General features: G+C 37.9%; 1 long non-coding RNA gene and 1 pseudogene across 1 annotated transcript; one reads left to right on the forward strand and one right to left on the reverse strand.

The window, feature by feature from the left end:
- The window catches only part of LOC129437111 (protein NLRC3-like), a 433,660-nt pseudogene that overhangs the window by 48,021 nt on the left and 358,286 nt on the right, over nt 1–27,353 (reverse strand).
- LOC141361759 (uncharacterized) lies at nt 4,688–23,213 on the forward strand. Its single transcript, XR_012367939.1, has 4 exons — nt 4,688–4,740; nt 12,413–12,467; nt 22,267–22,348; nt 22,533–23,213. It is a non-coding gene; the product is annotated as an uncharacterized lncRNA (long non-coding RNA).

Genomic DNA, 27,353 nt, shown 5'->3' on the forward strand with positions numbered 1-27,353 from the left:
ATAATTTGATCTGAAGTGAAATTGTAATTCCTACTAAATGTGATTCCGCAGTTAACATGTTAAAACACCTGTGTTAACAGTATACGGAAAGGCTTGTGTCCTTATAAACCATGAGTAAACACACACGTACAATAGTCACATGTGTCCTCATAAACCATGAGTTAACACACACGTACAATAGTCACATGTGTCCTCATAAACCATGAGTAAACACACACAAGTGTTGTAAACTTATAGTCTACCGCTGAGTCAAGTACAATAGTCACATGTGTCCTCATAAACCATGAGTGTACACACACAAGTGTTTTAAAGTTAAAGTCTATCGCTGAGTCAAGTACAATAGTCACATGTGTCCTCATAAACCATTAGTAAACACACACAAGTGTTTTCAAGTTAAAGTCTATCGCTGAGTCAAGTACAATAGTCACATGTGTCCTCATAAACCATGAGTAAACACACACAAGTCTTGTAAAGTTATAGTCTACTGCTGAGTCACGTACAATAGTCACATGTGTCCTCATAAACCATGAGTAAACACACACAAGTCTTGTAAAGTTATAGTCTACTTGCTGAGTCAAATACGTACAATAGTCACATGTGTCCTCATAAACCATGAGTAAACACACACAAGTCTTGTAAAGTTATAGTCTACTGCTGAGTCACGTACAATAGTCACATGTGTCCTCATAAACCATGAGTAAACACACACAAGTCTTGTAAAGTTATAGTCTACTTGCTGAGTCAAATACGTACAATAGTCACATGTGTCCTCATAAACCATGAGTAAACACACACAAGTCTTGTAAAGTTATAGTCTACTGCTGAGTCACGTACAATAGTCACATGTGTCCTCATAAACCATGAGTAAACACACACAAGTCTTGTAAAGTTATAGTCTACTGCTGAGTCACGTACAATAGTCACATGTGTCCTCATAAACCATGAGTAAACACACACAAGTCTTGTAAAGTTATAGTCTACTGCTGAGTCACGTACAATAGTCACATGTGTCCTCATAAACCATGAGTAAACACACACAAGTCTTGTAAAGTTATAGTCTACTGCTGAGTCACGTACAATAGGCACATGTGTCCTCATAAACCATGAGTAAACGCACACAAGTGTTGTAAAGTTAGTCTACTGCTGAGTCACGTACAATAGTCACATGTGTCCTCATAAACCATGAGTAAACACACACAAGTGTTTTAAAGTTAAAGTCTACCGCTGAGTCAAGTACAATAGTCACATGTGTCCTCATAAACCAGGAGTAAACACACACAAGTGTTGTAAAGTTATAGTCTACTGCTGAGTCACGTACAATAGTCACATGTGTCCTCATAAACCAGGAGTAAACACACACAAGTGTTGTAAAGGTAAAGTCTACTGCTGGGTCACGTACAATAGTCACATGTGTCCTCATAAACCATGAGTAAACACACACAAGTGTTTTAAAGTTATAGTCTACTGCTGAGTCACGTACAATAGTCACATGTGTCCTCATAAACCATGAGTAAACACACACAAGTGTTTTAAAGTTAAAGTCTACCGCTGAGTCAAGTACAATAGTCACATGTGTCCTCATAAACCATGAGTAAACACACACAAGTCTTGTAAAGTTATAGTCTACTGCTGAGTCACGTACAATAGGCACATGTGTCCTCATAAACCATGAGTAAACACACACAAGTGTTGTAAAGTTAGTCTACTGCTGAGTCACGTACAATAGTCACATGTGTCCTCATAAACCATGAGTAAACAAACACAAGTGTTTTAAAGTTATAGTCTACTGCTGAGTCACGTACAATAGTCACATGTGTCCTCATAAACCATGAGTAAACACACACAAGTGTTTTAAAGTTAAAGTCTACCGCTGAGTCAAGTACAATAGTCACATGTGTCCTCATAAACCATGAGTAAACACACACAAGTCTTGTAAACTTATAGTCTACCGCTGAGTCAAGTACAATAGTCACATGTGTCCTCATAAACCATGAGTAAACACACACAAGTGTTGTAAACTTATAGTCTACCGCTGAGTCAAGTACAATAGTCACATGTGTCCTCATAAACCATGAGTAAACACACACAAGTGTTGTAAAGTTAAAGTCTACCGCTGAGTCAAGTACAATAGTCACATGTGTCCTCATAAACCATGAGTAAACACACACAAGTCTTGTAAACTTATAGTCTACCGCTGAGTCAAGTACAATAGTCACATGTGTCCTCATAAACCATGAGTAAACACACACAAGTGTTGTAAAGTTAAAGTCTACCGCTGAGTCGCATACAATAGTCACATGTGTCCTCATAAACCATGAGTAAACACACACAAGTCTTGTAAAGTTATAGTCTACTTGCTGAGTCAAATACGTACAATAGTCACATGTGTCCTCATAAACCATGAGTAAACACACACAAGTCTTGTAAAGTTATAGTCTACTGCTGAGTCACGTACAATAGTCACATGTGTCCTCATAAACCATGAGTAAACACACACAAGTGTTTTAAAGTTAAAGTCTACCGCTGAGTCAAGTACAATAGTCACATGTGTCCTCATAAACCATGAGTAAACACACACAAGTCTTGTAAAGTTATAGTCTACTGCTGAGTCACGTACAATAGGCACATGTGTCCTCATAAACCATGAGTAAACACACACAAGTGTTGTAAAGTTAGTCTACTGCTGAGTCACGTACAATAGTCACATGTGTCCTCATAAACCATGAGTAAACAAACACAAGTGTTTTAAAGTTATAGTCTACTGCTGAGTCACGTACAATAGTCACATGTGTCCTCATAAACCATGAGTAAACACACACAAGTGTTTTAAAGTTAAAGTCTACCGCTGAGTCAAGTACAATAGTCACATGTGTCCTCATAAACCATGAGTAAACACACACAAGTCTTGTAAACTTATAGTCTACCGCTGAGTCAAGTACAATAGTCACATGTGTCCTCATAAACCATGAGTAAACACACACAAGTGTTGTAAACTTATAGTCTACCGCTGAGTCAAGTACAATAGTCACATGTGTCCTCATAAACCATGAGTAAACACACACAAGTGTTGTAAAGTTAAAGTCTACCGCTGAGTCAAGTACAATAGTCACATGTGTCCTCATAAACCATGAGTAAACACACACGTCTTGTAAACTTATAGTCTACCGCTGAGTCAAGTACAATAGTCACATGTGTCCTCATAAACCATGAGTAAACACACACAAGTGTTGTAAAGTTAAAGTCTACCGCTGAGTCGCATACAATAGTCACATGTGTCCTCATAAACCATGAGTAAACACACACAAGTCTTGTAAAGTTAAAGTCTACCGCTGAGTCAAGTACAATAGTCACATGTGTCCTCATAAACCATGAGTAAACACACACAAGTGTTGTAAAGTTAAAGTCTACCGCTGAGTCACGTACAATAGTCACATGTGTCCTCATAAACCAGGAGTAAACACACACGTACAATAGTCACATGTGTCCTCATAAACCATGAGTAAACACACACATGTTTGTAAAGTTATAGTCTATTGCTGAGTCACGTACAATAGTCACATGTGTCCTCATAAACCATGAGTAAACACACACAAGTCTTGTAAAGTTATAGTCTACTGCTGAGTCACGTTCAATAGTCACATGTGTCCTCATAAACCATGAGTAAACACACACAAATGTTGTAAACTTATAGTCTACCGCTAAGTCAAATTATAGCTCATTTCTGTTTTTTTCTGTCTTCCAGCTCGTCCATGAGCCTGTCGTTTCAGGAAGTGAAGTCACATCTCCTAAAGAGGTTTGTTAATAATTTTGGCAAATTTGTGTCACACGTGTTATAATTTGATCTGAAGTGAAATTGTAATTCCTACTAAATGTGATTCCGCAGTTAACATGTTAAAACACCTGTGTGTTAACAGTATACGGAAAGGCTTGTGTCCTCATAAACCATGAGTTAACACACACGTACAATAGTCACATGTGTCCTCATAAACCATGAGTAAACACACACAAGTGTTGTAAACTTATAGTCTACCGCTGAGTCGCATACAATAGTCACATGTGTCCTCATAAACCATGAGTAAACACACACAAGTGTTGTAAACTTATAGTCTACCGCTGAGTCAAGTGCAATAGTCACATGTGTCCTCATAAACCATGAGTTAACACACACGTACAATAGTCACATGTGTCCTCATAAACCATGAGTAAACACACACAAGTGTTTTAAAGTTATAGTCTACTGCTGAGTGAAGTACAATAGTCACATGTGTCCTCATAAACCATGAGCAAACACACACAAGTGTTTTAAAGTTAAAGTCTACCGCTGAGTCAAGTACAATAGTCACATGTGTCCTCATAAACCATGAGTAAACAAACACAAGTGTTGTAAAGTTATAGTCTACTGCTGAGTCATGTACAATAGTCACATGTGTCCTCATAAACCATGAGTAAACAAACACAAGTGTTGTAAAGTTATAGTCTACTGCTGAGTCAAGTACAATAGTCACATGTGTCCTCATAAACCATGAGTAAACACACACAAGTTTGTAAAGTTATAGTCTACTTGCTGAGTCATGTACAATAGTCACATGTGTCCTCATAAACCATGAGTGAACACACACAAATGTTGTAAACTTATAGTCTACCGCTAAGTCACATTATAGCTCATTTCTCTTTTTTTCGGTCTTCCAGCTTGTCCATGAGCCTGTCGCTTCAGGAAGTGAAGTCACATCTCTTAAAGAGGTTTGTTAATAATTTTGTCAAATTTGTGTCACACGTGTTATAATTTGATCTGAAGTGAAATTTTCTAATTCCTACTAAATGTGATTCAGCAGTTAACTTGTTAATTAAAGGACAAGTTTGGTATTTTACACTTCAAGCCCTGTTTTCAGATTGTTTATGATGAAATAGAACGGTTTTGACTGAAATTTGGAGATATGCGGCTGCCCCGAGAATTTTTGGGTGTTTGTGTTTCACCTCCCACCTTTACAATGGGTTTAAAGGCGGAGTCCATGATGTTTGAAAGCCAATGTTGATATTTGAAATCACCTAAACAAACACGCCCCTACCCCAATAGAATCTGGACCTTCTGTTGATAGACCCGCCCCACACATACGCAACCCGGCATTTGATTTGATTTGATTGGCTATAAGTGTGTTTTGGTAGTCGGCCCGTCTTCTTTTCCAAAGCGTTTTTCAAACATCGTGGACTCCGCCTTTAATGGTGCACTGGAACAATCCTTCCTAAAATGCATTAAACTTTCGTTTACAAAGACGTGAAACTCAGCGAGTGGTCAGGGGTGTTCACTGATATGTTCACACAAAAATCGCTGCAAAATACACATTCTAACAGGTTTTATCGTAGTTTTTGCCAACTCCATTGACATGTATTAGATGTGCTGTGAGGTACGGTATTACTCCGCGCCGGGAACTTTGTTTCTATTCTTGCAATTGGCAATGGCGGATTAGCGCCACCACCTGGGCTGGAGTGTCTATTATTCAAGCTCTAAGCGGAAGAATGTACAGGTGTGAGGGGGTTTTTTTGGGGAAAAAAGGTCCACAAGTTAACAACGAATGCTAAAACAGCTGTTGAAAAGCATCTTTTGCAACGATTTTTGTGTGAGCATATCAGTGAACACCCCTGACCACTCGGTGATTGTCACGTCTTTGTAAACGAAAGTTTAATGCATTTTAGGAAGGATTGTTCCAGTGCACCATTAAACCCATTGTAAAGGTGGGAAGTGAAACACAAACACCCAAAAAATCTCGGGGCAGCCCCATATGTCCAAATTTCAGTCAAAATCGTTCTATTTCATCATAAACAATATGAAAACAGGGCTTTAAGTGTAAAATACCAAACTTAAAACACTTGTAAACACACACAAGTTTGTTTAAATTTAAAAACAAATTTTCTTCTGGGTGCCATGCTCCACAAGTTCGGTGTTTTACACTTAAAGCCCTGTTTTCAGATTGTTTATGATGAAATAGAACGGTTTTGACTGAAATTTGGAGATATGATGCTGGGCCGAGAATTTTCGGGTGTTTGTTGTATCACCCCCACCTCTACAATGGGTGTAAAGGTGTACAGGAACAATCCTTCCTAAAATGCATTAAACTTTCGTTTACTTTCATTTAATGCATTTTAATAAGGATTGTTCCAGTGCACCTATGCAGCCATTGTAGAGGTGGGGATCATGATACAAAAAACACCCTAAAATTCTCGGCCCAGCATCATATGTCCAAATTTCAGTCAAAACCGTTCTATTTCATCATAAACAATCTGAAAACAGGGCTTTAAGTGTAAAATACCAAACTTGTCCTTTAAAAACTCCTTCACTAGCATTAAATAAGACCCATCCAATTTAGCTACTGCCATCTATTAGCAGCTGTGCATAATGATGAACTTAAATGCATTTAGGAGATTGCAGGTATTCACACTAATTTGTCCCTGGCATTAATTTGAGACTGGGATTTATTTGTCCACGATGTCCACGCCCCCGGCCACCATCAGAGGCCCGGCGTTTATTTGAATACCGGTCTTTATTTGAGGAATTACTTTATGATGTTTTATTAACAAAGTTAAGGAGGAGCAGGTTCAGATAATTAACCAAATGGTTACACTTTATTTTACTAAGTACAGTTGAAAGAAAAGGTATATGAACCCTTTGAGTTTACTTGGATTTCTTCATAAATTGGTCATAAAATGTGTTCTGATCTTCATCTAAGTCACAACAATAGAGAAACACAGTCTGCTTAAACTAATACCGCACAAAAATTATACGTTTTCATGTTTTTATTGAACACAACATGTAAACATTCATAGTGCAGGGTGGAAAAAGTATGTGAACCTTTGGGTTTAATAACTGGTTGACCCTCCTTTGGCAGCAATAACCTCAACCAAACATTTCCTATAGTTGCAGATCAGACCTGCACAACAGTCAGGAGAAGTTTTGGACCATTCCTTTTTACAAAAGTGTTTCAGTTCAGCAATATTCTTGGGATGTCTGGTGTGAATCGCTCTCTTGAGGTCATGCCACAGCATCTCAATGGGGTTGAGGTCAGGACTCTGACTGGGCCACTCCAGAAGGCGTACTTTCATCTGTTGAAGCCATTCTGTTGTTGATTTACTTCTATGCTTTGCGTCGTTGTCCTGTTGCATCGTCCATCCTCTGTTAAGCTTCAGTTGGTCTTAAGTTTTTCTGCAAAATGTCTTGATAAACTTTGGAATTCATTTTTCTATCGATGGCAGTACTCTGTCCAGGGCCTGAGGCAGCAAAGCAGCCCCAAACCATGATGGCCCCTCCACCATATTTCACAGTTGGGATGAGGTTTTGATGTTGGTGTGCTGTGCCTTTTGTTCTCCACACATAGCCTTGTGTGTTCTTTCCAAACAACTCAATTTTGGTTTCATCTGTCCACAGAATGTTTTGCCAGTAGTGCTGTGGAACATCCAGGTGCTCTTTTGCAAACTTCAAACGTGCTGCAATGTTTTTTTGGACAGCAGTGGCTTCCTCCGTGGTGTCCTCCCATGAAGTCCATTCTTTTTTAATGTTTTCCTTATTGTAGATTTGTCAACAAAAATGTTAGTATGTGCCAGAGATTTCTGTAAGTCTTTAGCTGACACTCTAGGATTCTTCTTCACCTCATTGAGCATTCTGTGCTGTGCTCTTGCAGTCATCTTTACAGGATGACCACGCCTAGGGAGTGTAGCAACAGTGTTGAACTTTCTCCATTTGTAGACGATCTGTCTTACCGTGGACACATGGACATCAAGGCTTTTAGATATACTTTTGTAGCCCTTTCCAGCTTTATGTAAGTCAACAATTCTTGATCGTAGGTCTTCTGAGAGCTCTTTTGTGTGAGGCATGGTTCACATCAGACAATGCTTCTTCAGAACAGCAAACTCAAAACTGGTGTGTGTTTTTTATGGGACAGGGCAGCTTTAATCAGCACATCCAATCTCATCACATTGATTGGACCCCAGGTTGGCTGACTCCTGGCTCCAATTAGCTCTTGGAGAACTCATTAGCCTAGGGTTTCACATACTTTTTCCACCCTGCACTATGAAAACATATAATGTTTGTGCGGTATTAGTTTAAGCAGACTGTTTTTCTCTATTGTTGTGACTTAGATGAAGATCAGAACACATTTTATGACCAATTTATGAAGAAATCCAAGTAAGCCCAAAGGGTTCACATACTTTTTCTTTCAACTGTATAAATAACTTTGCAACTTCATGTCAACTAACTTTCATTAATTTGCAACTATACATCAACTAACTGTCATTAAAGTATTAGTAGACTGTAAGGGTTAGGAAAGATGTTAGGGTTAGTGGAATAAGTTGACATGCACCTGCAAAGATACTTGTAGACCAGGGGTTTTCAAACCTGTCCTGGAGGACCAGTAGTACTGCACAATTTGCATGTCTCCGTCATTAGACACACCTGGTTTAAATCTTCAGCTCATTAGTAGAGACTGTAAGACCTGAACTGGGTGTGTAAGGTAACTGAATGAGGTGTGTCACAAAAGGTAAACACACAAAATGTGCAGTACTTGTGGTCCTCCAGGACAGGTTTGAAAACCCCTGTTGTAGACAGTTAAATGTCTGAGGAGATATAATCACAATAAAGTGTTAGTAGATATTAAGCAGACAGTCTACTAATTCTCTAAAGATTGGTAGTTGATAAGTAGTTGCAAAGTTACTTATAATTAGTAAAATGTCTAAAGTGGACTATCGAAATAAAGTGTTACCAGCCAAATTAGCAGAGGTGTAGAATTCCATGGACGTGGTAATCAAAGGGTACACGTCATGATGAAAAGGAAAATAAAACTTAATTTTGAAGAAACTGACAGAAAATGAACACATACTAGATTATTAATGAATTAAATGTTTTTAACAGATACCTCTAACGGGAATAGCTGCGTGATGAAGTGAAACTTAAGGGTTAATAAACACAAACTGAAGCAGATTTTGTAGAACATTATATTATCTTAAAGGAGTGTAGCTACTGTAGCATGTAAATAATGCACATAAATAACGTGAGCAAGAGCGAATCAGGCACGTGCCGCCTAGCTAGGTTGCTCAAACAACAAAATCACCACAGGGCTCGACATTAAGGCTTGTCTGGGACAAGTGGATTTTTTGAAGGACAAGTGTAAGAGAAATTAGTTGTCCGACTGGAGAAGTTAAATTTCAAACAATGTTACTTAAGCAATAAGGTACGAGAGGCTGTGCTGTATCGTGAATAAGTAACGGCTGAAGGGCGTTGTTAGGCACGACGCGAAGCGGAGTGCCTGCAACCCCTTCAGCCGTTACTTATTCACGATACAGCACTTGCCTCGAGTACCTTATTGCTTTTATAAAACGGTTACCACACAATATTAAAGTAAAAAAAATTATTAGTGCAACTTTCATGAAGTTAAATCAATAAAAGCATTCTTTCCGCTAGAAAAAATAGTCCCTGAATGCAAACAACAACATGGAAGCTCAAATAAAAACAACAAACTGTTCTCAGACTTTGTCTCATTATATGTTTATGTGTTGCTAAGGGTGTTGCTAAGGGCGCAGTGATATTAAATAGAACCGTTGGGTGAAGCGGTCATAGCAGTGTTTTATTGTGAATAAAGCACACCTATTGACCAATCAGAATCAAGGATTGGAACTAACCGTTTTATAATTAACGTTATGTGCCGTTAACGACAGAGCAGAACGCGCAGCGCAAACACCGAGCGGAATATTGAACAGAGAGCGCAGTGCACCGACAAACACACAAACGCACGTTTACACCTTATGTTGTTACTAAAAAGCTGCACGCGCATGAAACCTGATCACCGAACATGGAGGAGCGAGACGGCATGGAGTGGAGAGTGATGTTTCTTCAGGCTCCGGTGTGAATATAAATGATTTTGAAACAGCATTTTCATCACTGTGTGTCAAAAAAGCCGATGTAAGTCCGTATTTTATCTCTTCTAAAGTTTGGTAAAAACACATAATGGGCTTGAAATCTTGTTTAAGAATCTGTTTTATAATGAGAATCTCTCTTTCAGTGCGCCTATGTGTGTGTGCTGCGCGACAGCTGATTTGAATCTGACAGAGTTCGTCACTGTACATTAAAAATCCCACACAAACATTACAGCGTAAATGCTAGGTTTAAAATTTATTTTATATATAACAGATAATCTAGATACATTTACCCTAATAAGTTTTTTAAAACATGGTAATGTTTTAATGTTTTGCTTTAGTGTTTTAATGTCAGATCATTGAAATGTGGGAAAAAATGAAGAGAAAGGCAGCAGCAGATATAGCATCATTCTTCAGAAAGAGTAGCAAGAAGCAGCCAAATGAATCTTAGTAAAATACATTTCAGTGGCCTACAAAATTCACGTGATTTTCTGGTCTCTATTGTTTTTTCAGCAATTGGAGATATAAATTCTGGTTTCAAAGTAAATTTCAAAAGTTTTATTTGATTAAAGGGACACCATGAAACTTTTTGGCCACTAGGGGGTGCTAGACACGTATTTTTCACTTCTAGCGCCCCTAGAGCCCACAAGCGCCGCAGCACTGTCGCAAAGGAAAGGAACTGGCCAACCTTAAAACTAAACTAAAAACTAAACATTTAAAATGCTAAATGATCAACATTTTGAGACAACAGGGAGAAACGCAGTCATGTTACAACTTTCTGATGAGGAACTCGTCGTGGCAGAAGCCATTTCTCAATCTGAAGGTTGCAGCCTCCGGATGTGGTATTTCTAAGCTGTATACGTCATCAAGACTGTCTTATTTTCAATATTAACAATTACAAAGTTGACTATTATACTTAGTTAATCGTAAATTGTTGCAGTATGCTTATGACTTGCGAATGTAATGCTCAGTTTACCTTAATAACCCAGGCTTGATGACGTGTGCAGCCTGCATATTTGACCTCCGGAGGCTGCAGCCTTCCAATTCAGAAACGACCAGACGTATTTCCTTGCCTTTTTCCAAACAAATATTGTTGCATCGTCTCTCTCTCCCTCGCCACCAGGATTTTCCGCAATGGCGCTCGTTATTCCTTTTTTTTGTGTGAAAATCGCTCCAAATCCAAGTAAACCGATGTGTTTAGGTCTGCCGCTTTGTAATACGTCACGCGAGTGACAGCGGAACGCAGCAAATGAGGAAGAGAGAAGAGAGAAACGCTCGGATCTGATTGGTGAATGAATAGGGTTTGGTTTTACACTGTGAGCAAGTTTGAGTGCTATAGCATCCTGGATTGTAATGTAATATCATAGACACAGTAAAAAGAAAGATAAATACGTGAACACAGCATCTGAATACAGGGAACTATATGCAATATAATCGCCGTAATTTATAAAGAACATCGCATTTATGTATGAATCAACAGTTTATATAAAAAATTGCCTTAAAGGGGAATCGAACCCGGGTCGCCCGTGTCATAGGTCCGTGACACTAAAGACTGTGCCACAGAGTCACATAATAGAAACTGCTCTCTACACTCCTTAAGTAGCCTCCAGCAAAATTCACGTTAAAAACAAATTGTGTGGAGGAAGTGACGTATGCCGTAAAGCAGTCGAATTTTGTAGTTTTTTTTGTGCTCTGGTTACTACCAGAAACCCTACGTTTTAAAATACGAGTAAAAGTGATACAGACCCCGTCAGGCTATGGTAGACATGTCATTCAACCTATTTAAAGTCGATGTACTATCACAAGGGTCTTGAACATTTATTATGAAGGTTGAAAAATTACATGGTGTCACTTTAAATAGTAAAAAAATGAGGTTGAATTATGACTATAAATTGTATGTTAATCTCAATTCATTTTAATTAAAATTGTAGAAAGTAGAAATTGTATGTTATACATCATTGTGATTATTGCACCTATAATACTTAATAGTATTTTAAGGTTGCATGATAGAGATTTTATGTGCCACCCCAGAGTAACTGGCACCTGCCTGGCCACCCCTATGAAAAATCCCTGGCTCCGCCACTGATTAGCAAAACACAAAAAATACATTATATTATAAATCTTTAACCGGACAAGTGACTTTTGTGCATTGACAAGTGAAACATAAATTTACTCCGAAGAACAAGTTCCTCAAAAAGTTAATGTCAAGCCCTGCACCAGCTAACTTGCATTACATTTGCAAGAACCACGTCTTTCTCTCACTTCAGCCGTGTGGCACGCGTGCCTGCTCACGATGTGAAGCACGTCTGCGCTATTCTCTGAAAAGCACTTGACAGGCTTTTGTGCAGTGCCTGAATTTGTGTAAATGATTTTTGTCAAAAAATAGAATTCTGGTTTATCTCAATCAGTTTCCCAGCTCATTCAAAAGCGACTTCAATACTGGTTTTGAAAATTAGCTCATCACTAATATCTTTATCCTCTATGTCTTTCATGAACTTGGTTTTTTCCCCTCAAGGTAATAATGGTAAGATCCCAGCAGGAAGCTAGAAGGCCAGGCAGTGGCAATGATGGTAAGAAAATTCCTTTAAAAAAAAATAAAACAGAGTCCACGAAGTCTAAATTAAAATACTTAGTTAATTTTTAAGGAAAAATATTGAATATTGAAACTCTTTGGTTATTTTTAGCGCGATGCTAAATGGTCTGTTCAGATTCAATGGATTATGCTAAGCTATGCTAAAAAAACTAAAAAGTGGACGTGGTGCCATGCAGAAAGGAGGGGAAAGAGGGGAGACAGACAGACAACTTAGGATTCAGACAGTTTCAATTCGCTTCCATTGAGTTAAAAACACAATAAATGCACAGCCATTGGCACTCTGCATTGAAAACGTATAGATAAAACCACTGTTGCAGTTTGATAATCTAAGGCTTATTCTGTGGCATTTATATAAGCCTTTTGACGGGTTGTGTCAAGGAGTTGTAAAAATCACTCACTAAAATGAATGAATAACATTTGTGCCGAACTCTTATTACAAAGCAAATACAAACATTCTCTTTCGATTCATGAACGTTTCTCTCAGTTAATGTATGTGATCTCACAGTCTAAAGCGTCTGTCATAACATGCTGTTGTGAATAATTAAAGGAAGCGGTGAATCAAATACTTAATTTTAACTTGATAATTTGTTATATAAGAGGTCATCATACTTAAATGAACATTCTGCAAGTTTCAGAACTGAAATGTGCTACTGAAATATAACAGTTTTTGGCACCAAGCCAGTATTACAAGCGAGTGTGGAATTCCAAAAAATATGACGTCAAAGTAGAATTGAAGCACCTCCCCATAGCCAAATACACTTTTGTAGCCCCTCCCACAGCTTCGCGTGACACGTGTGTCTCAACAATAAGTAAACATGTCTTTAAAGATTGCCAAATGTAACCAAAATGACTTTTAAATACATTTTTTCTGAGAGACTTTTATTTTGACGCGGTGATCTAAAGTAACCATGGAAACGCATTTTCGGTTGTGGAAGAACCGTCTATGGGAATAACACAGACGCTGGATAACGGAGGCTCAACATTAGGAATGCGTGGATAAAGTTTGTTTTTGAAAAAGTTCCAGCTCGCGTGGGGAGTGTTTGTTGTGTACACGGATTCATTTGTAAAGAAGTCGATGCTGGATTTGCAGAGAGACTGTGATTAAAAACACCACTAATATTGGATCTGACAAAAATGACACAGCAGTATACACATTAAGCAGGGCTTGACATTAACTTTTTGAGCAACTTGTCCTTCGGACAAGTCAATTTGCGTTGCACTTGTCCATGCACAAAAGTCACTTGTCCGGGTAAAGATTTATAATATAATGTATTTTTTGTGTTTTGCTAATCAGTGGCGGAGCAAGGGATTTTTCATAGGGGTGGCCAGGTAGGGGCCAGCAGTTACTCTGATGGCACATAAAATCTCTATCATCCAACCTTAAAATACTTTTAAGTATTATATGTGTGTTAATCAGAATAATGTATAACATACAACTTCTACAATACTTGAATTTTAATTAAAATGAATTGAGATTAACATACAATTTATAGTCATAATTCAACGTCACGTTTTTTTTTAAACTATTTAATCAAATAAAACTTTTGAAATTTACTTTGAAACCAGGATTTATATCTCCCATTGCTGAAAATACCATAGAGACCAGAAAATCATGTGAATTTAGGCCACTGAAATGTATTTTACTAAGATTCATTCGCTGCTTCTTGCTACTCTTTCTGAAGAATGATGCTATATCTGCTGCCTTTCTCTTCAGTTTTCCCACATTTCAATGATTGTAGAAAAGTTAGGGTCACCTTTAATAAATGGACTAATCCGATCACCCCTGTTATTAAGTGCGAAATGGACTGTTCCAAAACTTTCCGCTAGAGAGTCTGCGCAGTGTCGGAGAATAGAGCAGGTGAATGATAACGGGAAAGGAGATCGGCTGAATAGTGTAAATAGTTATAGTTTAAATAAGCAGGATTGATTCAAATCAAAGGAGGTTTTGTGGACTGTGCGTGCATTATACTAACCACACAATATGAATACGATTTGAATACTTTGAGTGAGACATACTTGTTCTAACCGGACAAACTGTAGCCTTCAACCAAACCCGGACTAGCAATTAAAGCAAAATAATAGATGATTTTTCAATGATTGTCTGACATTAAAACACTAAAGCAAAACATTAAAACATTACCATGTTTTAAAAAACTTATTAGAATAAATGTATCTAGATTATGTTATATATATAAAATCAATCTTATACCTAGCATTTACGCTGTAATGTTCGTGTGGGATTTTTAATGTACAGTGACGAACTCTGTCAGATTCAAATCAGCTGTCGCGCAGCACACACAATCATAGGCGCGCTGAAAGAGAGATTCTCATTATAAAACAGATTCTTAAACAAGATTTTAAGCCCGTTATGTGTTTTACCGAACGTTAGAAGAGAAAAAATACGGACTTAAATCGGCTTTTTTGACACACAGTGAAGTCATTTATATTCACGCCGGAGCCTGCAGAAACATCACTCTCCACTCCACGCGACTCCCGCCCCTCTGTGTTTGGCGATCAGGTTTAACGCGCACAGCTTGTTTAGTAACAATAACAGTAACATGTAAACGTGTGTGTCGGCGTGCCGCGCTCTCTGTTCAATAGGGCTTGGGCGTCATGACGTCATTACTTGTCGTGGCGGCCATGTTGGTTGCCTCCTTTACTGCTGCGCTCCATGCTGCGCTCTGTTTATAGACATACTTTCTCTCAATTGTGTGTCTTAATTTAATTAATTTGTCGTTATTTTTTCAACCATGGTAAACCGTTGCTGTATTAATAATAAAGTAACACATTAAAAGTAATTTACATTAAAAATGACAGATTACAGAAAACTTTATTATGTTTTATTCAATATCGGAAACCAAACATTAACCTCAACCCCTCAGTAATGTGGATACATGACATATAAATGACATTTATATATACGACAGTGAAGTATAACATCTGAATATTAATTTATATAGCTTAGGTCAACATTGAACATAAGGGAACTGTCCCGGTTTACTCGCCCAAAATACGGGAAAATTTCAACATTCATCTTTCTGTTGCTATCCCTCTGCTGACAGCAAAAACTGCTGCATTAACTAAGCTACTTGTGAAGCTAGGTCATACGTGACTTTGCTTACAGATTGGCGTGAAATCGTGCTCTCACAACAACCACGCTGTTATCTTAAAAGGTCCTTTATTAACTCTTTTTTCATATGGATCCTAACCGTTAATAGTTCTGATTTTGTCCACATACCGGTCCCGGCTTCCCTGTTTAACGTATCCCAGTAAATTCCACATCCTTTTCCGGATTTTAACATCATTTTTCTTTCTTTTAATTCTCCCAACTCCGCCGCTTCTCCTCGTTCAACTTGCTGTATGTTTACATTCGCGAGGCCACCAACATGGCCGCGACGTCCCAGAATGCAACGCGGCTCCCAAGCCCTATATTCCGCTCGGTGTTTGCGCTGCACGTTCTGCTCTGTCGTTAACAGCACATAACGTGAAGTAACATTGATTGAAATTTAACTTGTCCATTCGGACAACTAATTTTCTCTTACACTTGTCCTGCAAAAAATCCACTTGTCCCGGACAAGCGGACAAGCCTTAATGTCGAGCCCTGCATTAAGTTTATTTAAGTTACTGCGTTTCACTATTGCTTTGTTAGAAGAGATCGCTTGATATGTCTGTTGTAACATCCATGTCTAAACACGTATGTTTGACTGTTTTAATGTACTAAAAACATTAAACGATTAATAAAGGTACAACACTTAACAACACGACTGTAATTTAACGGTAGAAATATACAAAGTTAGTGATAAAGAAGGATTTATCAGCCGCAGTTTCTGATGCCCGCTTACTGTGTTGTATACGGTAATTTAGGCGAGTTGCGTTTGAAAGGTCAAACACTCCACAAAGCTTTTTTATCATATAACTGTGGTATGTAACGTTACGTGTATGTCAGAGCAACCTCACAAGCACACAAGAAATATGCAAAGTTATTGATAAGGATTTATCAGCCGCAGTTTAGATTCTAATGCACGCTTACTGTGTTGTTTACGGTAATTTAGTCACGTCAAGTTTAAAGTTTTGTATGTACTTTACGTATTATCATTTATGTGTATCATATTTAGCACCCAGAATCTTTTGTGGCTCAAACACATGTGTTCGGCTGCTATTTTTACAAGTTAAGTTTTTAAAACATTTCCCCACATGTAATGACGTGGGAATGAAGCTGTCCAATCATAGCAGTGGCGTTTACATCCAGGTCTTCAATGCAGCCGCCCCTTCAAACGAACCATTTCTCCAGACAGCCACTAATCCATGTTACAAAATAGCCTATTACTTATTGCTTTTGATGTTTTTAAATGTAAAAACCACGCGAACATCATAAGTAGACATCAGACAACAGTATAAAACAATAAAATCGACAAATTCACCGCCCCTTTAAGCTAAGGGCCTTCTCATAGGATAAGAACACGCAGTCTCATGAATAATTTTATAGACACTGAAGCGTTATCAATGTACTAGTTCTTTGCCACATGTGACGTCAACACAATGTAGATTTTAAACCCAGAAGATGAAAATAGCGCAGAAAGCTCAAAATTAACCAGCTTTCAGATGCTAACATTGTCTTCTATGATGTGCAAAGTAGTCTGGGGTTTCATGACCCTTTAATTCAGTTCAGTGTTGATTCAGTTTAAGTTCATTAACCATATAAAAAAAGTGAAATATTTTCAGATTTCAGGGCGCGGTTCCCCAATAATGCTCACTCTTAGCGCCCTAAGAAGACTCAAAAAGATATATCTTACCAAAGTTGTTTATGTTCCTAAGTGTGTTCCCCGAAGTGTCCCTTAGGAAGCTTCTTAACACGCTGCCTCTAAGTTGGACCTAAAGATGCCGCTGTCCCAAGTGAAGGTGCTGAATTATTTGAATTGATCACTCAGGGATTTATTTTCCACTTTATGCGAAGGTGCATTACGGCGCTATAAAAGACAACACGCTCTATAGAAATGGAACATTACTTAAATTATTCCAGTAACATATATTTTAACTTAGTTTAAGTTATCCGTAAAATATAGACTATTAATTAAATTATCAGTAATACGGGTAGACGAACCACTTGTCACTTGTGCTGCTTCTTGACATGGGTTTAATGACTTTAATGACTTTTAAAAATTATGTAATACATTTTAATACTAATAGGTACTTTACAACAAGAAATGGCTTTAATGGCTACTGAGATGTATGTGTGCATTTCTATATTTGAAGAGTTTCGTTGCAAAACGAGATAAATCCATTTTTTTACATTTTTGTCAAAACATGTTTATTATTATGTTATCATGTTATTATTTTGTTTTATGGTGCTACTTAGCTGTATTTTTTAAGTTATGAAGGTTTAAATCAAAACAAACCAACTGCATTTGAATTGAAGTTAATTGGAATGCACAACCAAAAAACGAGATTTCTGGACAATTAAAAAAACGGTGGTTATCTCGTTTTGCAACAAAACTCTTCATTTATTGTTCTTAATGGTAAGTCAGTTATCTTTATAGTATGAATCATATTATATGTATAATATATAAATTTATTATGTATGCACGTATTAAAACAAACAGTATAATGTAATAAAGACATACCATAATATAAAACTGTGAAATGTATGAAATATTTAATAAATTGTATAATAGAATACATGATATTATTGCTTTTTAGTATAACCAATTCAAATCTTTAATCTTTCTAAATAAATTATAAATGTAACGTGATGAAAACGCTATAAACAGAGGGAACAGACTTCAATGGGGAACAACCTTCGACACAACACCAGCGCCGTCTTCGATTCATTAGTTCTGATACCAAATAAAGTCAACTGCATAAAAAGTCCTGTATCTAATGCAAACATATATTATTATAAGTCCTAAAATGTCCATAACATAAAATCATTGTCAACATACCATAGTTTGACTTGTACTGCGCTGCGCTGATGTCTAAAGACTGCTGCACAGTGGCGGCGATAGCGTTTTGCGCTCAAGCAATGCTAAGAGAGAGCTTACGAATGGCCAGACGAACCTTACGAAAGTGTGACTTACAGAAGATATACTTATGGCGCTTTTCCATTGCATAGTACTCCACGGTTTGGTTTAGTTTGGGTCGGGTCAGCTTACTTTTGGGAGCTTTTCCACTGGGTGCAGTACATAGTACCCAATACTTTTTTCGTACCACCTCGGTTTGGGTACCAAGCGACCCGAGCTGATACCAAACATGACGCGAAAACACTGTAGGTCACTGATTGGTCTGAGAGAATATTCACTACAGCGTCATCGCTATAATGTAGCTTAGCTTTACCTGTGCTAGCTTGCGCTGTCTCAAGCAAACATGTTGTCATCTGTGCTATGCTATAAGTTCCCAAACACAAAATTGCATTAGGCAATGTAAAACAGAAACTGCATCTTAAACAACAGTACTGTTTGCACATTAGGCTTCACAGAGGGCGTGCAACATCGGCAATTTGGCAAGTAGATGGTAAGCTGTTGATTCATTCTAAAATGCTTTTTTGCTTAGTTGTGTTTGACACATGAAAACGTGTTGGGTTACGTATGTAACTGTTGTTCCCTGAGAAGGGAACGAGACGCTGCGTCTCCCTTGTCATACTTCCTGCGTCCCTGTAACACCGTCTTTGGCAATATTTTAGATAGCGTTATACTTCCTGGCTACCACCTCACCCTTTGTCGTTAAGCCTCACCATTGGTTGAATTTCTTATATGTGAAATATAAGAGCAGAACATACAGAGCAGAACATTGTCAGACTTGTTTCATCGGCCTAGAAAACACTGCAAACTCACGAAAATGTGATGATTGACAAAGAGATAACAATAGCCACCTTCTGCCGCCTCGCGTGCTTAACACTCACAGCTTTGACCAAAATAATTTAACAGGATTATGTTTTGCAATAAACCTCCGTCTTGGCGTTGTGTACTGCATGCATTTGTGTTCACAGCGCCCAACATCTTGAGGTGTTGCAAGGTCCTCGTCTTTTTTGTACTTATATACCGTTTTGGTGCTTAACCGTTTATGGCTTTTGGCACATGAAGCGATCAAGATTTTGGTGTTATTAAAGTGTAAACATGCCTGTACGAATATTTTGATCTTTGAAATAAAGCATTTGGATTTATTTTGGTTTATTATTGGATTTTTCTTGTTTGCTGTTTTTCTTTTTTTTCCTGTAAGATCTGGCAACACTAGTCAGCAAACGCTCGTGCCTTTGTCATTTTCTGCAACGCGCATAAAGAAGACTTTTTCCCCTTCTAGGCATTTAAATTTTAAAATACTTCTTTTAAGTACTCCTAATAACAAAAAAGTTAGTCTGGAGCCCTGAATTACTAGACTTAAAAAAAAATTAAGTTAGTTTTTTATTCTACTTTTTTTTAGGAAACCTGGCAGTATACAGTAAAAAATTCCGTTGAAGTCAAAATGTTCAATAAATAAACGTAACAACAAATACTTTCCTCTTCACTTAAAGGCAGAGTAGGCAGGTTTAAGTCTAAAAAGTCTAAAACACTTTTTACCAAATTTGTTTGAACTGTCTTTATATTTCAATACATAAGTAAAATGTAAGTACCCAGAAAAAGAGAGTATAAAATCGAGTGTCTGTAGACCTCTCATGACTCATTTTTCCATTCACTCCACCTCCTCCCTCCTGGGTTTCTTCTAAAGCCACGCCCCCAAAACACATGAACGCGCAACTGCTTTGCTGGGAGAACCATCATTTACATCAGACGAGCGGAGAGGAAGGAGCACGGTGCATGTAGTAACATCACGTCAGAATCACATGTAATAATACACCTAACTTTATCACTATGAATATAAACAAATAGGATGCCTTTTAGTACTCACTATTAAGCAAGCATATCGATACTGGAAAAGTTTAAAATATATTTAGTTTGATTCGGTAACGAACAAGTTAGTTATATTTAGCCTATAAGACATCTAAAAATAGGTTGCATTGATACAAGTTTTTTCATTACCATCAGTTACACTGTAATAAAGGTGAATTTCGTGGAAGATTCATAACATAAACAATGTTTTGCATGTAAGAGTTTCCGTGATGAAAGCATTGACCGCGTTTACATGCAGCCTAATAATGCGATTATAATGGGATTTTGTCAATATTGCGATTATACTTTACCTCATGTAAACGCAATAATTCGATAAAAATAATGCGATTAAGCTCATAATCGCAGTAAGTTTAATCGCATTAAAAGAGGTGGCGTACGCCGTTTATAATCGCAGTATGCGTCCATGTAAACGCTTTAATCGCATTTATACCGCACTAATTAAGTGCACGTGTGTTTAAGTCACGCACATTAAGCACAAATTCGTTTTAAACTTGACATTAGGAAGTTTTACATGAATTCTGCCAACACGACTCGCTGTCAGCAGTCTGTCTTCATTCAGAAATAGCTCAAATAACACGACATCAGTGTATTAAACCATTAAGGACATTATAACAATAATTATAACGATAAATATATTACTGACCACATCATAATGATAACTTCATGCTAATTCGGCATTACCTATTGGATATTTCTTGTAATAAAAACTTTTTTGCAATTGTTTACATGTCACTGAATGTATGCTGTTGTTGCATTTACACAGCGGGAAACCAGCAGATGTCCTCAACTCGCTGCGTTTCGCGTAACTGAACAATGAATGTAGTAGTGTGTAATAATATCTTACCTTTTGGCGTAGTCCGTGTGGTAGAAAAATTTCACGGCAACAACTGCATCAGCTCTGGATACCTGAGGTAATTTTATGTTATAACCTCAGCAATGAAAGAGCTTTCTACTGCATTTTAAGTGCGTGTGCACTTCAAGTTCAAATATTTGATTGGCTGTCAATGGTTTATCGTTCATCATGTGCCAAAATCGCTATCGTTATAGTTGTTGTGTGAGCTCTGCTATTATCTTTAATATAAAACGATTTTTAAAACTATATTTTTATATCATGTGAACGCCCTTTACAGGCACTGTCATATTTATATCTTCATCACGGCACCGGATAATGAAATACATCTATAACAACGTGTTTGTCATTTAACGTAAGTAAATTAAAACAGTGGACCATATATGTGAGTTCATCATTTGTGCTCTGCATTGGGTTATGTGAATAATCCGAAAATAAAAACTGCATGTAAACCAGAGTGAAGAGGTTAGCTCCAGTCATGTAAACATCTTACTGCGATTAAGACCTTACTCGCATTATTGGAAATAATCGAATTAATGGTGTGCATGTAAACGTGGTCATTGTTGACTCTGATGAGGACTACACTCCGGAGACAATACCACTACCGCATCGTTGACTCGAGGAAAAGCCATGCGATATTTACTCTCGTTTGATTTCTTCGTTTATTCCTTTTTTTTGCCTCGTTTGCCTTCGTTGACTGGATATTCAGGTACTGTGAGTTAATGCTCTTTCACTGCAGTACTTTTGCTCTTCAAAGATTTCGTGCCCCGTGCACTGGATAATCAATCGGGTTTGCGCATGTGTGGGCAGATCCCGTAGCAACAGGGGTGGTGCCATGGTCGCGAGAGAGAGTGATAGTTGCGCAAGCCAATCATTTGTTTCGTCCCGAATGGAAATAATTAGCTGTGTTTAAAACAGTCGTGAAAGGTCTACAGACATTTGAGTTTTATACTCTCTTTTTCAGAGTACTTAAATTGTATAATAATAATATTTCTATATGTAGACAAAGCATTGTAAAACAATTATTTGCCTATCCATTTCTATAGAGCCTTTGAAAAGGAGGAAACCATGCCTGAAGTACCCATCTGAAGGAACAAACACTTGTCATAAATGTCTTTCAAAACAATGGTGTGGTAAATTTGGGTTTTATTTCATTCATGTAATGAGTTGGCTTACCTGTTCTTAACTTTGAACACTGTCATGCTTAATTTGAGTAAACATTACTTAAACAAATCTTTATATTAGTTCTGGTTAAAAGGTAAAAAAATGGTAGTCAGTTATGTTAACAATTTATCATCTTGTTTGTTTTCAGTCTCTGGCAGAGGAAAGGGTACGCTCAAAAAACCCTGGACAAAAGCTGAAGTGAGTGGTAAATGGACTGCATTTTATATAGCGCTTTTAACAGACCTATGGCCATCCAAAGCGCTTTACAATTTGCCTCACATTCACCCATTCACTCTCTCATTCATACACCGACGGTGGTGTGAGCCATGCAAGGGGCCATCCAGCTCATCAGGAGCAGCTGGGGTTAGATGTCTTGCTCAAAGACACCTCGACACTTGATCAGGTGGAGCCGGGGATTAAACCACCAACCTTCCGGTTTGTAGACAACCTACATGAACCACTGAGCCACTGTCGCCCCAGTGAACGCTGTAATGTGACACTTCAGATCTCACATCAGCAAAGGTCACTTGGCTTCAGTGAGAGAATGTGAGGTCTGTAAAAGATGTGAGCATCCAGTGCTACAAAATAGGACAGAGCAAAATCTCAGAGAGTTTGTTTGAAACCGAGGGCTTACCTTTAAGCGCATGGAAAAGTGAGTCAAAATGTTCAGAATGTAATGCTGTTGATTTTAAAGTAACGTTTTGTAATTTCCGTCATTGAAGGAACACGCCAACATTTTGGGAATTTAGCTTATTCACCGTATTCCCCAGAGTTAAATAAGTCCATACATATTTTTCTGTGCCTGCTGTAACCCTGTCTAACGCAGCCCCTGCTAGCTTAGCTTAGCACAAAGACTGGAAGTGAATGGCTCCAGCAAGCATACTGCTCCCAATACGTGACAAAATAACACAAACATTTTCCCATTTATGTGTTGTGATTTGTACAGTCGCACCATGTACAAATAACAAGGTGATATGAGACACAGCCATCTTTTAACGAATACATACTGGGAACTATATTCTCAGAAGGCGAAGCACTGCTACTTGGGCGTAGTGATTTGCTCGCAGCCCCCGAGAAGCCCCCTGGTGAGGAGCAGAGAGTTCGGTCAGAGTTGTGCAAATCACTCCGCCCAAGTAGCAGTGCTTCGTCTTCTGAGAATATAGTTCCCAGTATGTATACCAGGGCTCGAAATTGCGACTGTTTTGGTCGCATATGCGACCAAAATTTAATCTGTGCAACCTTAAAAAATATTTGGGAGCATTTTTGCGACTGCTTATTTTGTTGTGGTGTGACTTGATTTAGATAGTGTATGCTGTGTGCTGTTCCAGGTTCAGTGTTCTCTCCAGCATTACATAACCAATCAAATTTCACCATTAAGTTTTTGCGTTTAATGAAGAGCACAGATTGGTTAAGATGAATGTCAATCATTCCTTGTTGCCGTGCTACGTTGGTACGCAAAGCGCGAAAATGTGAAAAAACGAACTGCGAGAATGAAGAGAACGAGACGACTACAGCCAATCTTACTACTGTATTAATGGAGGTTGCAGGTAAAACGGCGTTGGTGGCGGAATCCACACATTTTAAGCGCGAGACCTTGCTTGAACATGGCGAAAGTGCCAAAAACACAAAAAGTGTCATGACAAATGTGTTCATTATTGAAGGAGACACTGACCTGTCTATCAAATCAAATAGTGTTTGATGATGTATGAGCGCATCCTGCTTGAGGGACATCCGACAAACATCCTTTTGTAATGTCACAATTAATCAGTGTTTTACGTGTTTGCTAGATTTTTTATTGTAATCATAATTATGTTACCTATAATTGTTTAATTATTATTGCGGCTTTATTATTTAAACAGCATTTGGGTACTATTTTAGGAATCTGCAAAAAAAAAATTCAAATCCTGGCCATAGGATGTGTAAAGCCCAGTTGTGTTTATTTTTAAGAAAATAAATCTATTAACTTATACATACTGTGGTGCTTCAAAATTTGGTGCTTCTAACTCTTTAAAGTTGGGAGCATCAGTGCTACCAAATAAAATGGTTAATTTTGAGCCCTGTATACTAGGGGTGTAACGGTACGCAAAAATCATGGTTCGTGCGTACCTCGGTTTTGAGGCCACGGTTCGGTTCATTTTCGGTACAGTAAAGTAAAATACATTTATGAACGATTAGCCTACATTTTTGCCACCAAAAATGTTTCTGTTTTGAATTATTTTTGATTTTTTAAGTCACAGTATTGAATTGGTTATGTACCATCTCTGTATAAAAATAATATTACTTCTCTATGTGTAACTGCACAGCAAGCAACATGATGATATAGTTATTATACACTCATATTAAGATGGGTGAGTTGCATACATAGCCTTCTTTTACCTTTTGCACGTTTCTCCTAATCTTTGCTTGTGTTGCCAATGTAAGCTGTGACTTGAACTAACGAACCCCTCCGCAGCTGAGTAACAGCTGAGTAACAGCTGAGTAAGCCCGGGTTACAGCTCTTCTCTGTCCCGACCAGCTGATCACATTGTGACAATGATATGATTGACGTGAGGTGCAGATGAAAAATCTGATCACGCATTCCGTTATTCTCGCGTGTCACAGAAAGCGCGACTCATGATTGCGTAGCAACGAAAGAACAAACAGAACAAAACAGGGCGTCAACACGCGTTTAACATGCGCTTTTAGACGCGACACGTAAACGTTTACATCAATAATCAAACGAATATACAACTAAGTAAATAAAAATCTTTCTGCGGGCCAAATTATGTTATATGTTTGACAGAAGACTTGCGCTGAACTCGGAGACTTCCGCCACTTAATATGTTCGTGTGGAAACGCACACAACATATTATGTTCCACCTATGTTCCGCACACAAAAGATTGCATTTGGCCCTTCGGTGCACACGTGCACCGTGCCGAAAGCACTGTACCGAAACGGTCCGGTACGAATACACGTACCGTTACACCCCTACTGTATACTGTTAAAGGATGGCTGTCTCATATGACCTTGGTGTTTGTGCACGGTGTGACTATACAAATCACGACACATAAATAGGAAAATGTTCGCGTTGTTTTGTCGCTTGTTTGGAGCGGTGTGCTGGCTGGAGCCATTCACTTCCGGTCGTTGTGCTTGGCTGGGCTGGCGGGGGCTGCGTCAGACAGAGCACGCACGGAGATAAGAATAATATGTGGGGACCTGTTTGGCTCTGGGGGATACTGTGAATAAGCTAAAATGTGGGTGTGTTCCTTTAAGTAAAATTTTTCTGATTGTAATGTTATTGCTGTTGAAAGTAATGTTTTTTAAATTCCCGTCACAAAGTAAAAATGTTCTGAATGTAATCGTGATTAATCATTTGGCAGCACTAGATTGTAATGTTGACAGTTTTTAAATTCAAAAAATCAGTTTTTTATTAAACGTTTTTACTCTCTTAACTCTTTCCCTGCCAGCGTTTTAAAAAAAGTTGCCAGCCAGCGCCAGCATTTTTCATGATTTTCACAAAAGTTTAATGCCCTCCAGAAAATGTTCTTCTTTAAATATATAAACAAACAATATATCAAATGAAAGAACAGACCCTCTGCTTTCAAACAAAAAAAAACCTTTCATCATACCTTCATTTGTTCTCTTTTTATCACCTCTCAAATATGGGAAGGTTTCTTCAAAAACACCCAATTTTGAGCAAAAAGCTGAGATAATTCAATTTTTGTGAAGGACTTTTTATAGAGATCAGATGCAGAGCGATCTTTAAAACATACACAGAGTTCTTTCATGTGAGTCATTTCTTACGGGTTGTATAAGTTGCGGCATTGCGGAAAGCCGGAAATTCTCGTCATTGGCAGGGAAGCGTTTTCTCTTAATTGACGAGTTATCTCATCAATGGCGGGGAAAGAGTTAATTATCATCATTACGTTATTGTCAAAATGAATTAATTGTCAAAAATACAATAAAAACTAATTTGTGAAATATTTTCAATTCATAATAACTGTTTTTTATGTGAATATATATTAAATTATAATTTGTTTCTATGATTGAAAGTCAAATTTTCAGCATCATTACTCACGGTCATATTTTTTGTGGAAACCATAATATATTACCATTCAAAAAAAAAAAAAATATATATATATATATATATATATATATATATATATATATATATATATATATATATATATATATATATATATATATAGAAGAGACTTGTTTTAAAAGCAATGAAAACCTTTGACCACTTGTGAAATTGAGCTGTGTTTGTCAGTCCCCTTAAACCAGGATGAGGCTAGGTCAGTGGCGGTTCTACGCAGAGGCCAAGGGTGGCCCGTGCCTGTGTAGACATGTCTCTGGCCACCTTTGTTTTTCGTAGCGGGAGGGCTGTTCTCTTGAAATTTTGCAGGTTAGCTATAGAGTCATTTCTACACGCCAACTTCTGATGCCTATACCACATGTAAATTTTCGTCACTTCTTACTTGTGTGCAAAGTTTCATGAGTTTTTGAGCATGTTTAGACCTCCAAAAATGCGATTCATTTCGGAGAAAAAAAAGAAGAAACCGGACAAAAACAATAGGGCTTTGCACCTCCTTGGGGCTCGGGCCCTAATAAAGTTTAAGGGGCGGTTTCCAAGACAGGGATTAGACTAGTCCTAGACTAAAATAAATGTAAGAGCTGTCCAACTTGCACTGACAAATCTTAAAATACATCAGTGCTCTTTGTTTTGCTTTAAAATGCACACAAGTAATGTTTTTAGTAAGGCATGTTTGTTAAAACTAGTTATACTTCCTAAATATAACTAAATAAAGGTGTAGTCCTGGCTTAAACTAATCCCTGTAACCACCCCTATAATCTTTAAATATCATTTGTTGCCCTTTTTTAATGTGCACCTCCTTGGCCCCCATAGTGAAATTTGTCTAGAACGGCCACTGGGCTAGGTTTGTGTGTAGAGAAACCTCATAAACTTTGAGTGTCCTCATAAACCAC

This window comes from Misgurnus anguillicaudatus, chromosome 24, assembly GCF_027580225.2.
Source record: "Misgurnus anguillicaudatus chromosome 24, ASM2758022v2, whole genome shotgun sequence".
Classification (NCBI taxonomy): Eukaryota; Metazoa; Chordata; class Actinopteri; order Cypriniformes; family Cobitidae; genus Misgurnus; species Misgurnus anguillicaudatus.